The sequence below is a fragment of the Rhinopithecus roxellana genome, chromosome 11 (genome assembly GCF_007565055.1).
Source record: "Rhinopithecus roxellana isolate Shanxi Qingling chromosome 11, ASM756505v1, whole genome shotgun sequence".
NCBI lineage: Eukaryota > Metazoa > Chordata > Mammalia > Primates > Cercopithecidae > Rhinopithecus > Rhinopithecus roxellana.
The window spans coordinates 127,294,264-127,309,846 of record NC_044559.1 but is presented as its reverse complement, the minus strand read 5'-3'; the positions used below and the strand labels follow the sequence as shown (position 1 = coordinate 127,309,846).

Sequence of the window (15,583 nt, the reverse complement as noted above, 5' to 3'; positions counted from 1 at the left end):
TGGTTTTGCATTTTTACATCTTCAAACTGAAAGTTTTTCCTTTATGGGACTTTACGTGCTCTTCCCTGTACCGAAATCATTTCTTTTTCACATCCCACCCCCGACCCATCTCCCACTTCTTTGTCCCCTTCTGTTTCCCTCATACTCTACCATGAGGTCTCACTTATATGCCACTTCTTCTGTAAAGTTTTCTTCAATATTCTCCCCCTGCCCAAGTTTGGGTTTAGCACGGTTCCTATGTATTTCATATCATTTCCATGCACTCCTTCTTTTAAATCCAGTATTTCTCCTATCACCTTCACTAGTGTACATATATCTTCTATAATCTGCATCCATAGGGCCTGGCACACAATAGGCATTAATAGAAAAATATCTAAGAATAAATGAATGGCTGGGCGCAGTGGCTTATGCCTGTAATCCCAGCACTTTGGGAGGCTGAGGGGGGCGGATCACGAGGTCAGGAGATTGAGGCGTTCCTAGCTAACATGGTGAAACCCCGTCTCTACTAAAAATACATAAAAATTAGCCAGGTGTGGTGGCACACACCTGTAATCCCATCTACTCCGGAGGCTGAGGTGGAAGAGTCACTTGAACCTGGGAGGTGGAGGTTGCAGTGAGCCGAGATCGCGCCATTGCACTCCAGCCCAAAAGACAGTGGAAGACTCCGTAAAAAAATAAAAGAATAAATGAATGAATGAATATCTGTCCCTGGTGACATTTAGGAATTGCTGAAGAAAGTTATAAATTTTTTCAGGAAGAATTGCCAGATGTTTGAAATATGTGTATTATCTACCAGAATGGGTGCATATTTGGTTGTGTGTGTGTGTGTGTGTGTGTGCAAATGAGTGCATCTGTGTTTTTTTAAAGTTCTATTACTTTGAAGATACACTTCAACTTTACTTTTAGTACAATGAATTAAGTATTTAAAATGAAATAGCAAATCTTTAAAAAGTAAATAACTTCCCTAACCCACTAGAAATGAAAGATAATATTCAAATTAACACACTAGAGTTGGATTTTTCATATTTTGACTGTCAATACAACTAACAACCTACATACCTTGCTTCTGTTTAAAAGGAAAACAAACAAAGATTTTAGTTTACTCCCAGGACAAAATAGATTAACTGATTATATCTTGAAATAGTCTTTATTTGGGGGTTTGGAAATGAGGTCAAAGTGATGGTAGATAATATGAATGACTTCAAGAAAAGCAATGTTAAATGTTAGATCAAAAAGGGAAAAAGTATATTTTCTTCCCAAGACTAGCTAACTACAAACTGACATTGCCAAATGAAACATCATGTATCCTGGAATATTATCTATTTTCTACACATATTTCCTACATATATGAATATATGTCTTTCATGACAACTTTACACCGTTCTTTAGCCACACTGATAGATAAATATGAAAAATAACCAAATTATCTACCTAAAATATTTTCCACCTAATAAAATTTAACTATCTAATTATAATATTTTACCAAATGGCCCTTCTTAATACTGTCTAAAGTCATACCTCTTTCTTGAGCCAAATACCAGTTCTCATCCAGTATAATATTACATAATTAGCTATTCCATTTGAAACACTCTTGAACCAAATACCATAATCAGGGATTTGTGTGTGTGTGTGTGTGAAACATGCTGCTTTCATTTCTAATACCCTTAAACCAAAACAATAATCTCAAAAAGGAGTTTAAGAAACTACTCATAGCTCACCTCTCCCTCCCCTGGGTGATACTAACTTCTCAGGTGCAGACTAAGACCAAATGAAGAAATCTTCAGAACATTCTCTGGCTAAAAATCTCCTTCTCTTAATGTTTTTACACACTTTGCTTTTAACATCAAGGAACTTTTCTGCTATAATCTGATCCTTGTTCTTTTAGAACAAAAATTTAATGACTTCCTGAACCACTACAAATCAATTACCCTCACATCATTAATCATAGCCTGTTTAGCCTTTATAGCAATATATTCATGTATTTATATTTATTTATAGGGATTAGGTTTTACAGTCCATGCATGTTTTTAATGTCATTTTTTGTTTAATACCATCTCTCTTTTTACAAAAATAAACATAAGACCAACTACAGCACAATTCCAAAAGCTATTTCTCAAAAAACGTAGAAACTAGTTTTTGTATCTAGGCAGAAATTTTCATTCAACAGTCTACATATGATCACCAGTAATCATCTCAAGCTAAATGATCATTTTAATTATGTAATTATGTAATCCATATGCAATTCTGACTCACAGAACAATATCTGACACATAATTGTGACAGTGTCAAGTCCAAAATATATACACTGCAGGATTTAGTGCAGTAATGACCTCAGAATAACTGCAGGAAAATTCTTAAAAGCCTGCTGTAAACTGATCACATTTGGATGAAAAATAAGTGATTAACTCAGGAGGCAATGGGAAAGGGAGAACTGAAATCTGTCTGCCAATATTTTATGGGTATTTTACACTGGAAAAATACTCTTCTCTGTAAAATGGAATGATATTTTGAAACATAAATTAGTAAAGGGACAGGAAATGGGGAGGTGAAAGGGGAAATAAAGAGGAATGTTGAAATGATCCTACAGAAAAATAGGTATATTTGTCAAACATATTGGAATCCCATTAACTACCCAAGTAAAATGGGCCTAAACAAAATTACTAGTAGGTTCTGTATAGTGTACTCTTTATTTAAAATGAAAATGACCTTGAAGCTACATTATATTTGTCAGAACTTCAATTCTGAGCTTCCCAATTAGAGTACTTTATAGTTTCTCATCACATTACAATGAAAAGCTCATTTCTTTATTATTAATAGGATTCAGGCTATTAAAATACTGTGCCTATTTGAAACACATTTACTTGAGAATTGATGCTTGAAACAAAATTCATCTGAAGGCTCAGAAAGTGGCCCCGTTTGAAGGTATTTATTAGCAGTGCAATATGTCCTCACCTTCACACTGGGTTTTGACAGTAGTTTCAACAGCTCTCTGATCTCACTGTTTAATGGCTTGTTCTGAAGCTCTTCAGCCAGCTGCAAGGGACATTACATTGACATAAATAACATTTAGTTTGAGCATCATTAGGTTGTGTGTGTGTGACAACTGAGAATCTGTCTTGCTCAAGGCTATTGCTTTCCAATGTTTAAGGAGAGGTCACCATAAAATTAAACAGATCATCAATCATTGCTCTTCCTTTTAGGCCTTCCATAGTCCACATTCGACCCCAGGCCCTCGGCTGAGTACAAATCAAGTAATCTTATCCACCAGATCACCTTCTGATTTATTCCAGGGAGGGCAAACCCTAGCACTTCGTCCATGTGAATGGTCTTTTGTATCTAGCCAAAGGACCACTTGTGAGAAGAACTGGATAAAGCTTTGACACATAACCTCCTGCATCCCCCACAAAAACAGAGCTTCTGAATGAGGCAGTGAAATCCACAGGGTTTCCAAAAACCCATGGGGATTCCAAAAATCCATAGTAGCTGTACTGTTTAGAGCTAGGGTAAAAATAATTAGAATGTCCCTAATAGAACAAATGGCCTGAAACTTTTATTATGTTTACCTATTCAGATGAAGAAGTCTGTTAAATACCAACCAATTATAATATCAATTGTAAAATGAGCTATAATGGGTTGACAAATACCCTGGTACAAAAAATGCTGACTGTACTCTACTATAATAACCGAGACTTCCCATTTGGGTTCTACATAAAGAAAATGTTAGAACTTCAAACCTGCCTCATGTCTTCCATTAAGAGATATTCCTATCAAAATTCCAATTCAGTTTTCTTAAGAAGAAAACCAAGACTCAAACAGGAAAAAAGGTTAGAATTATGAAATATGTGGTATATATATATAAGTGCATTTTATTTAAAAACCCTTCTTAAAACCTTGCATAAAATTTCCATTTGCCCCTATTTTGTCTACCAAGCTAAAAATAATTGTTCATATCTCTCTGGAAAAGGACTTTTCTCTAAAAGAAGGGCATAATATAATTTATATACAAAAAATAAAATCATAAAAAATTTTACAGTCATTATCATTAACTACCTTTCACAAATTGCTTTTACTTTTTTGAGGTAATATTTCTACAGAACTTTTAATTTACAAAAAGACATAAAGGTTATTTGCATACTTCAGTCACTTAAAACATAATAATGTATTTTAAAATTTAAATATACTGCTCTGATAAATTACAAGATACTACGGTTTATCATATTTACATAGCAGTCTCTAATTTTATATAAAGCAATATTGTTGCAATATAATTGGGCCACAAAAACATTGGTTTAAAAACAAATGCTTCCCAAAACTTTGCTTTCTTGGGTGGAAACTGCACCTTACTTGAGCAACCATATCTACATCTTTATTCACCTTCATGTGAAAAGTTTTGGTTCAATAATGCAGAAGTAAGCTTCCTCATTAAATATATATTGAAATATACTTGTAATCTTTGTAGATAAAAATAGAAAGGAAAATGTTTGAGAACTAAACAAATAGCACACAACTTGGATATTTATTACATATGTATATTTTCTAAATTAGAATACAAAGTAGGTCAAATAAAATCAATTTCTCAAGATGGCCAATTTTTTAATTATATTATGGCCTGGATATTTTACCACATTGAATGATAGCTTGTTTATCAAAAATAAAGGAAAAAATATTAAAAAGCAACAAATAAGCTATGGGATATCATTATAACCAGCCTTCACACTAAACATATTTCTCGTTCAACTTTGGGTCCTGTATAGTTTATCCAGGTGTGTTCTCAATTCATTCGAGTCTGTAAGTTAACAGTAAGAATCAGTGAGTTAGTGTCCTTCCCCCAAGTTTAAAATAAAATTATAGCTACAGGAAATTAACTACTCCATCAATGTCAACTGCTTCTAAAATTTATTTTTTGATTATGAAGGTAAATAGGAAAAATCTAATATCCATAAATCATTACTATGTTTTGCAATCCATTTTAAAAACAATCCTGTCTTTTTATGTATTTCATATGCTTAGTTAGTATCATAGTATCTGTCTTTTTTTTTTCTTTGTTTTGAGATGGAGTCTCACTCTGTTGCCCAGGCTGGAGTGTGGTGGTGTGACCTCGACTCACTGCAAGCTCTGCCTCCTGGGTTTCACCATTGTCCTGCCTCAGCCTCCCGAGTAGCTGGGACTACAGGCACCCACCACCAAACCTGGCTAATTTTTTTGTATTTTTTATAGCAGAGATGGGGTTTCACCATGTTAGCCAGGATGGTCTCAACCTCCTGACCTTGTGATCTGCCCACCTCGCCCTCCCAAAGTGCTGGGATTACAGGCATGAGCCACTGCGCCTGGCCCTGTCTTTTTTTTTTAAACATAGAAAAGGATACAGACCTTAAAGCAATAACCTTTTGTAGCTTTAAGGTTTGCTTTGTTTGATATAAGAATAGCTATTGCTGCTTGCTTTTACTTTTCATTTTCGTGAAATATCTTTTTCCACCTTTTTACCTTAAGTTTCCTAAGTCCTTATGTGTTAGGTGACTCTCTTGAAAACAGCAGATAAGTGGTTGGTGGAGTTTTATCCATTCTGTCATTCTGTATTTTTTTTATGTGGAGCATTTAGGCCATTTACATTCAATGTTAACGTTAAGATGTGAGGTACTGTTCAGTTAATCCTGTTAGTAGTTACCTAGACACTTTGTTTTTTTTTTTCATTGTGTTATTGTTTTACAGGCCCTGTGAGGCTTATGCTTTAAGGAAGTTCTATTTTGGTGTACATAAAGCTTTTGTTTTAAAATTTAGAACTCCCTTTAGCATTTCTTATAGTGCTGGTTTGGTAGTGGCAAATTCCCTCAGCACTTGTTTGTCTGAAAAAAGTCAATGTGAAGGAAAGAGTTTTCTGTGAGAAAGATATTCTGAGACAGAGTATCAGTATCAGGTAACCTATAAAAAAATCTGTCAGACTAACAGCAATTTTCTCAGCAAAAACCTTACAAACCAGAGGGATTGGGGCCCTCCTGCTTTTAGCCTGAAACCATATGAATGCCAGTCAAGAATTCTGTGTCTGTCAAAAATAAGCTTCATAAATGAAAAAGTGATAAAGTATTTTTCAAGCTTTTTAGTGTATAGTTTGTGGTTTTGTTTTCTTCTATATAATTGCCTATATACCAAATGCAGAATTTTCAATTCTTTTTATTTTTAACATACACATTTTCTATTTCATTATAAAATTCTTTTAAATCTTTTAACATCATTTAGTTGACTACATCAGTAGAATTTTGCATAATTTTCTTTTACAGTATTCCGTAAATCATATGTGCCTTTTATGCCTAGATAAAATAATAGATGCAATAGTACTGCAAAAAAACTAAATAGATATAATCCTTGCCTTTATGAAACTTAAAGTGAAGGGAATAGAGATTATAAAATCATACACATATTAATGTTATCATAAAAGTAAAATGTGCTTTAATAGAATTTTAAAAGGTAACCACTGAGAGTAGCAGTTTAGGGCAGGTGTCTCTGCAAAAGGGACACATCAACTAATAAGAAATCCTTAGAAATGATTTCTGTTGTTTTAACTTATTCAGAATTCCTTTCATTTCTTTCCCAAATCGCATTCTCTTTTCTATTGGTGAGGTGAACCTTCCACATTTCATACCCTCTTGGCTCATGAGTGAACACATTACCCATGCCAAGACAATAATAGTTTCTCTTAGGTGTTTAAACCTTAAACGTGTACTCAAAAGAGCAGAAAATTATCAGACCTATGTTAGTCCAATGGTAGTAGAATGAAGCCTATTGGTTAATTCTTGTTCATCTAACTCTTAAAACCAAGCTTATTTCTGTCATTCCAGAATTATGAAATAGGCTTTGCCTTTAATTCTCTACAACAAGCATAAAAAGGCAATAGATTCCTCTTTTTGCTTAAATTGCACAGAATTCACTTCTGTGGCTTATGCAACAGTCAACCCTAGCTGATACAGTCATTATTGTATAGTAAGAAAAGAAATGAGATGCTCACAAATGAAGCTAGGAATCAACTGGTGTAGGCTTTCAGGGCATAAAGGACTTTTGAATTTCATTCTAATGGAAAGCCATTTAAAAATTTTAAGCAGGAGACGGCATAATCAGAAGTATGTTTTCATAGTAAAACAGCTTCAATATCTGGACTAACCCTTGAGGTTCACTGTCTCACAGCTATGGTAAACAAAGTCATGGACACACAAAGAGTAAGGTTGAGAGCACAAGTTTAATAGGCAAAAGAAAGAGAATAGCTCTCTGCTGCAGACAGGAGACTGGAGAAACTGATTGCTGGTCTGTGGTGAAATGCAGGGGGTTTCATAGATAAGCTGGTAAGGGGTGGTGTCTGACTTACACAGGGTGTAAAAAACTGGTTAGATCAGGTGTGCCATTTGCATAGAACACAAATCTTTGGTAGCTCCCACCCTAATCTTTTATTATGCAGATGGATTTATTATGAAAGTGTGTTAACTCTTGTTGAAAGTGAGCTAGGGTAGGAGGGGCTATAGCTCAGGGTTAGAGCATTGGACTGCAGACCAAGAAAGTGAGCTAGGGGGTTATATGCTAAATCAACTAAGAAGTCTCTTGCCCTGAAAGAAAATCATTTGTAAGAAAAGATCATCCATGCAGCATTTCAAAAGGGTTCAGACCTAACTTTGAAGGGATATTTCTTACCCACAGTAAAGCCATGGAAAGAAGAGTGACCCAAAGAAGGTGTGTTCCTTGGGACAGTTGTGTTGCAGGGCTTTTACAGGGCTTGAGGAGGCCCTGTAAGAAAAAGAAAGAAAGAAAGAAAGAAAAGAAAAGAAAAAGAAAGAAAAGGAGTGAAACTGTACCTCAAAAAAAAAAAAAAATCACTTTAACTGTAGTGTGAACAATACCTTGAAAGACAACAGAGGAGTACTATCAGGGAGATCACTTCAGTAGCTATTGTCATATTGGAGACAAAATATTTTAAGTACTAAAATCTGGTAAAAATTATAGAGTGAGAAAGGCAAATGCCCAAAGAAGTTTTATGCAATTTAGGATACAACAAAGCTATGTGAAAACTAAAAATTGCCAGAATAGTAAGACGATAGAATACTTTGCAGCCACAAAGAAGAATGAAATTATGTCCTTTGCAGAAACAGGGATGGAACTGGAGACTGTTATACTTAACAAACCAATGCAGAAACAGAAAGTCGAATACCAAATGTTGTCACATATAAGTGGGAGCTAAATGTTAACACATAGACCCATAGAGGAGAACAACAAACATTTGAACCTATCAGAGGGTGGAGGGTAGGATGAGAGGGAGGATCAGAAAAAAAAAAAATGAATGGGTTAATACAAGATAATAATAGGCTTAATACAAGAGTGATAAAACAATCTGTACAACAAACCACCATGACACTAGTTTACCTATGTAACAGACCTGCAGATGTAGTCCTGAAAAAATAAAAGTGAAATAAAAGAAAAATGAGAAAGCCAAACTAAGCACACTGTTACAAAAACAAATATATTAAAATATTAAGGTAAAAAATGTTTCTGACAGGAATGTCTCAATGAAAACATTTTTGATGAAATGTTGCCTAAGATGAAGACAAAATATTCACTGACTTGGCAATGTGAAAGTCATTCCTGACCTGAGTGGAGTTGTAGTTGTAGAGGTCACTAAAGATTGGTTTGTAAAATAAATCACTGAAAGAATTTCTGTTTCTGGTAAGAAGGCAAACTAGACAATCTAAAATCTATCCTAATTAAAATTACTTAAAATGAGTACTTGAGTCCACAAGAAACTAAGAAAAATCTTTAGGGGTCAGAAATAAAATGGAAACCTTAAAACTTAAAGCTCAAACAGGTTGCCTTAGAGAAGTTATCCTGTCTCAATAATGTATGAACTTTGGTTTTAATGTTCCAAATAAAAAGACTTCAGGCTTCTAATGAATGGGAGGTAGAAACTGATGAGACCCTGTTCATATGGCTGAGAATTTCAAAGGGGTGCCCTTTCAGTGACAGGGTAGAACATTTAATGATAGAAACAAACAAACACACAAAACACACATGCACAGAAATCACAAAACCCCAAATCACAGCATTGGGAGACAATAATAAAGCTTGTCCAATTTGCTCTATGCTCTGGAGAGGAGATAAAAAGTGTGCTATAAAAATGTAGAGCCCAACAGGCTATAAATAGATTTTGGGTTTGAATTTACACTATGTACCTGGTTTAATAAACCCCAAACTTTAAATTGACATGAGGAATCAGGTGGTGGAGTAAACACAAAACCTCAACCCAGACTGAAACATAAATTTACAATAGAAAATAAGAAAACATGAAAGGAACCAATCCCTATGATGACAAATTAATGGATACAAACATTTAGACTGCTCTCCAAGCCTCTTACAAAATAGAAAGGCAAATAAAGATGATAAGATAAGTATTTTCAGTGATTAAAGACCTAAGAGGAGGAATTTAAAAATATTAGAAACAAATACCAGTCTATATAAATGAGAAGCACCCAGAGTATCTTCTTGGGTTAGGCAAAATTCTCAAGAAACCCCCAATTCTCTATCCACATGTAATTCAAGGAAACCCTAATGCAGGTTCTGCTGCGAAGGGACTTTGCAGATTGAATTAAGGTTACTGGTCAGCTGACTTCAAAATAAGTAAATTATCCTGCATTATCCGGGCAGACCCAATGTAATCACATGAGCCTTCAAAAGCAGAAGGGGAAGGCAGGAAGCCAGTGGAAGATGTGGCAGAAGACAAAATAAGAGACATATAACAGAAGGGGAAGTCAGTGATATTCTAAGCATGAGAAGGATTTAACTGGTCTTTCTTGGCTTGAAGATGTAGGGAGACATGCAAAGTCCTTATAAAAGCCTCTAGGAACTAAAGGTGTCCCCTGTCCTGCAGCTGATAGCCAGTAAGGAATGGTTACCTCAGTCCTATAAATGCAAGAAAGGCAATGGATTCTGCCAACAGCATAAATGGGCTTGGAAGAAGTTTCTTTCCAGAGTCTTCTGATAAGAGCCCAGCTGGCTAACACTGATTTCAGCCTTATGTAATGTTTTCTTGCAGAATATTTTCAAGGAGTTTTAGAACTTGGCTCTGAAATTCTCATTTTACTTAGAAATTACTTACGCTTGCTCAGCAATCATTCTGTATACTTGAGAACTCTTGAGATATAAGAAAGCCTGTAAGTTGTTTCTAAATATGATAAACTTATTGTTCTTCCTAAGCTTAACAATTCTTACAGCTGATATTCATTTTACAATGTTTTAAGTGTTTCTTAATTTTATTACGCAGAGGTTTCCTGCTCCCCAATTTTTGGAGCCTATAAATATGTATTTTTTCAGGTCCCAAAGAATGTTGTAGGTCCTTAAAACTCTAGTAGATTCTGAGCCCTGTGCTTAAGTTATGTGAAAGATAGAACAGTCCTGTGCCTGCCTCAGCCACATGTAGTGGTTGTATATACACCTGCAGTAAAATCAGCCTGCTATCCCCACATATTCACAATTTTAAGCTTATTGAATACAGTGCTTTTTGTGTTGTTGGCTGATTAGTTTTTAGTGACTAGCATAGGTGCTATAAAATAATGGCTTAAGAAATGTACTTACTTAAAGTAATCAAAAATCCACAACTTCAACTATATGTCATGATCTCCTTCCTAAAATATCTATTTGAAATTATACTTCTAAAGACTCTCAAAATTTTTGGATCCTCTTTAACAAAAAAAAATTGCTTATCTTTATTGTGTTAAAAGATGGTACAAATAAACAAAATATAAAACCATACACAAAGTGGGAATCCCTATAAATATTTGACTTCTAGATATGTGTTTCATTAGACGTTAGTTACAGATTTCTTTCTAAGCATTTATAGAATCATATTCAGAATATTCTAGACATTCCATATCCTTAATACAGCAATGGCTTCCTAGTACTCTGAAAATTTTTCTCAGGACCAGAGAAATTTTCCTTGGTGTTATAGAGATTTTAACAGAGTGTGCTCTAAGAGCATCTTAACATATGCGATGAAACAAAAGCTATGCACAGGCCTAGCTGTTATGTGCAGGGAAGGGCAGGCAGGCTGATGTTCACGAGCAATTAGCAATGCAAGCAGCAATATTTGTTCCAAAAGTTCACAGGATCCCTCTCAACCTCAGCAGAAAGTATTAATTAAAAACAACTCCCTCACCTAGGTATGCTGAAGTGAGATTGACAATATTTAAATGAATAATAACATGAATTATTTCACATGCAAACCTTCATGTGTGATACTCATCCCTGGGTACAATAATTGGGTTTGAAATCCAAAGGCCTGGCTTTAACTCCTCTGTGGAATCCTGCTAAACCTGGACCTTTCCACCTTAAGATAATAATGCTATGACATTGATTTTTTTTTGCACATGGGTAGTTTTGCTCACTTCTAAACCCAATAAAACCCCCATTCTTTTTTTTTTTTTTTTTTTTTTTTTTTTTTTTTTTTTTTTTTTTTTTTTTTGAGACGGAGTCTCTCTTTGTTGCCCAGGCTGGAGTTCAGTGGCGTGATCTCAGCTCACCGCAACCTCCGCCTCCCAGGTTCATGCCATTCTCCTGCCTCAGCCTCCCAAGTAGCTGGGACTACAGGCGCCTGCCACCACACCCAGCTAGTTTTTTGTATATTCAGTAGATATGAGGTTTCACTGTGTTAGCCAGAATGGTCTCGATTTCCCGACCTCGTGATCCACTCACCTCGGCCTCCCAAAGTGCTGGGGTTACAGGTGTGAGCCACTGTGCCAAGTCAAAATGCCCATTCTTACCTAGGGACAGACCCAGTGACCCCGAAAGTCAGATTTCATGTGGCCACTGAAAGAGTGCAACTTAAATCTGAGAATAACCAAAATGCTTAAAACTCAGCATGTTGTGCTTCCATCGAAAAGCAAGATGGGAAAAAAGTGTATAAATAGAAAGAAAAACAGGGAAAGGGACAAGGAGAATTTGTGTTCTGTAAACACAAATATTGGGATGAAGCTCCCTACCTCTTTCCATTGCTGTTCCACAGCACTGCTTTAGCCAGGACTGCAGACTTGGTTTCCAGCTCTTGCACCTCCTCAAGCAATGTCTTTTTGCAGATGTGCTTTGCCTTGTATAAAGAGGAAAAATGAAACATGGCATAAGAACTTGACACACTGAAAAGAGAGATTACTCCCGTCTTGAGCCATACCCAAATGCCCTTTGATAGAGGTTGAGGTTTGAGAAGTGTTGTAGCATGTACAGTCTCCATGCATGACATGTAATCCATCTCCATAGCCTGGAGGCATCCAAAGTGCTGCAGACCAGACCTGGACAATAAATGTCAGGAGTCATCACCACCCCAAAAAGAACTAAAAGTCTGTAGATCTGCTGAGGAGCCCAGTCATTCAAAGACAGGTTGGGGTTCACAAAGACCTAGAGTCTTCCTGTAAAGCTTTTCTTGGCAGGATCTGAAAACCCAGAAGATGCTTTATATCCTCATCCTAGTGAACAAACGTTGGTTCCCTGTTCCTTGGCCTGACTGCAGTCAGAGATCCCAGGAGTTAGCTGGTTTTCTCCCTCCCTTTTGGTGTGAAAAGAGCCACTGCCAGAGCAGCCATGGACTTAGGATGCTAGAGTGCATAGTTTGGATGCAAAACCTTTGGCCTGAAATGTGGCATCAACACAAATACACAGTGCAGATTGTTCATCTCACCCTGGTGATGACTAACCATTAGTGTCCACATACTTAGGCTTTGATGAAATACTACATCTTATGAAATAACTCTCAGCCAGGAAAGCTCACTCTTCTGGAACTGTAGGAAGTGTTCCTGTACCTTTTTTTTTTCTGACTAATCTGATTAGTACCTTACAATGTTCAAATATTTGGCTATTTTCAGGGTTTTTCTATAATTGAGACTGAACAAAGCTAAAATTGATCTACTATTGAAAACAATCTAGGAGAAGAAAAGACATTTAACAAGATATAGGCTATATAGGAGGAAAAAACTGTAAAGAAAATAGGCTCATGAATTAGTAACACCTCAGGGTAAAAACCTTTGCATTGGTTTAATTTCAACATATACACATGTGAGAATCTAGCTGGGTACCAGAACTCAAAGACAGAATGAGAACAAAAACTGAGCACATCTGACCCGAAATAAAATGTATCAGCAGAACATTCTGAAGACGTGGGCTATTTCTGCAGAATCACATTCTACCCCTACCCACCCTCCACCTTCAATAAAAGAAAGCATGTTAAGATAATATGAGTCATCTCTCAACATTGAGAGTTAATCCATCATGGAGTATTAGCACTGAGACACTGTATATGTGCCTGGAATCCTTTCCCCCAAAGTAAACAAGAGAAAGTCACACAGACTTTAAGACATAATACCTTAATTCCATCAAACAGTGTCCTGAGACTCAGGATAGATAAAATACTGCAGGTCAATGCAGAGCCTGTGGAATTTTAATTTAAACAATAAATGAGAAAATGCCTTTTGCTGGAAAAGAGGCAGTCAAAAAGGATGTTAAAATACACCCTGTTTATTATGAAATATTTGGGAACTCAAACACTGCCTTTTATCTTATGGACTTCCAGAGCTAAACTGACAAGGCCACTGAGTGTGTTCCCTACCTGCTATGAGCCACCAGCTTGCACAGGTACCAGGAGAATATTCTGGCTACCCCTGAATAATTAACAGCATTTGTCACTCTTCCAGGACACCTCTTCCTACCATCATCCTTCCGCTCCCTACTTTTGTACCCTTTCCAGTGAACAGGGGCAAAAAGCACTTATTGTTATCTACTGATCTGGGAAAAAAGGAGGTTTCTAAGGAAGCTGAAATAGGAAGGCTGGGCACTGAAAATCTACAGCTTAGGCCAAGAAACAAAGAGAATCTGACCCAACATGGAAGGTGCTGGTTTCTACTCATTCAAAACAAGGCCTCAGAGGGCAATGGTCTGAGCATCTCTATGCTCCCAGGCGTTGTTCACGGTCTCAGCGGATGAAACTGCATTCATATCTTAGAGTTACTCAGCAATTTGTTAATATTTCCACTAGGTTAGCCCCTGTGAGCTAGTCTGGAAACTTTGCTGCTATTGAAGAACACTGCATTGCAATGCTGGGGATAATTCAACCTCTCTTTCTGCATGTAGCACTTGAGTAGAAGTGGTTCTAGTGATTTAAAACAGTGTTTTCAAGCATTTTTTTTTATCTCATAAGGTCTGAATTAGGAAAAAAAATGATTCTAAAATCTTCCCTGTCTGAAGTCTACATGAGAGTGGCCTAAAATTAATATTTATAGGTTATAAAGTGAGTTAAGCATTAACCACTGGCATGTCACTTAAATCTCACCAGGAGCCGGGATTTGGAGTGTTCGGCATCACAACTTTGACAAAGTAGCCCCATTATCTGCAAATGGCTTATCCCCTAGTGGTTCAGGCTTCATCTAATCCCACATCAAGAGGACAGATTACCACAGAAGGGACAAAGTGGGGTTGTGACTACTGCCACATGAGTATGAGACTTGTGACTCTTCAGATCTACCTGTGAGTGTCTCCAGGTTTTTGGGGACTTTCAACATAAATAGATTGATTTAGGATCTCACTTTCCATCTTTTTGTTTTGGAATTTTTTTTCCTGGACTGTTTGTATGCAAGTACAGCCAGTCAAAGTGTTTAATTCTAAACGTGGATGAAAATGTAAATATAATGTGCTTCAAAATAAATCAGTTTAGTTAGAAAGTTAAAAAAACAAGGCCTATTTGCATATAGAAATAGCTCATTTTCTCCTATTTCCATTTAACTGTCTGTCTGGGATTACAATAAGAAAATACAGGCCAGGTGCAGTGGCTCATGCCTGTAATCCCAACACTTTTGGAGGCTGAGATGGGTAGATCACCTTAGGTCAGGAGTTCGAGACCAGCCTGGCCAATGTGGTGAAACCCTGTCTTTACTAAAAAGTATAAAAATTAACTGGGTATGGTGGCGCACACCTGTAATCCCAGTTACTTGGGAGGCTGAGGCAGGAGAATCGCTGGAACCTGGGAGGAGGAGGTTGCAGTGAGCCGAGATCGTGCCACAGTACTCCAACCTGGGTGAGAGAGAGAGACCCTGTCCGAAAAAAACAAAACAAAACAAATCAAATCAAAACAAAACAAAAAAAAAGAAAAAAGAAAAGAAGTCATTCCAAAATTGGAGACTGTATTGTTTGAAGAATGGCAAAATATAAGAGATGCATTTAGATAAATGAAAATGGGTTTCTCTGTATTCAGTGGCCTTGAGCTTATATTGTTTTGATAAAGCAATACTAACAAATTTCTCCTAAATGCGAACTGGTACACGGCAGCTTACCTAAGAATGCTGTCATTCATAGGCAAACATTTTCTGTGAATATATGCTAAGGGATTTTGAAACAGTTCTGGGTAATTTAAACTTCATACTTCTTTTTTTTTTTTTTTTCTTTTTTTTTTTTTGAGACAGAGTCTGGCTCTGTCGCCCAGGCTGGAGTGCGGTGGCCGGATCTCAGCTCACTGCAAGCTCCACCTCCCGGGTTTACGCCATTCTCCTGCCTCAGCCTCCCAAGTAGCTGGGACTACAGG

At 36.6% G+C, this 15,583-nt stretch overlaps 1 pseudogene; it reads right to left on the bottom strand.

The window, feature by feature from the left end:
- Nucleotides 1-12,085, bottom strand: part of LOC115900325 — a 56,810-nt pseudogene extending 44,725 nt beyond the window's left edge.
- Nucleotides 12,086-15,583: the final 3,498 nt, after the last annotated feature.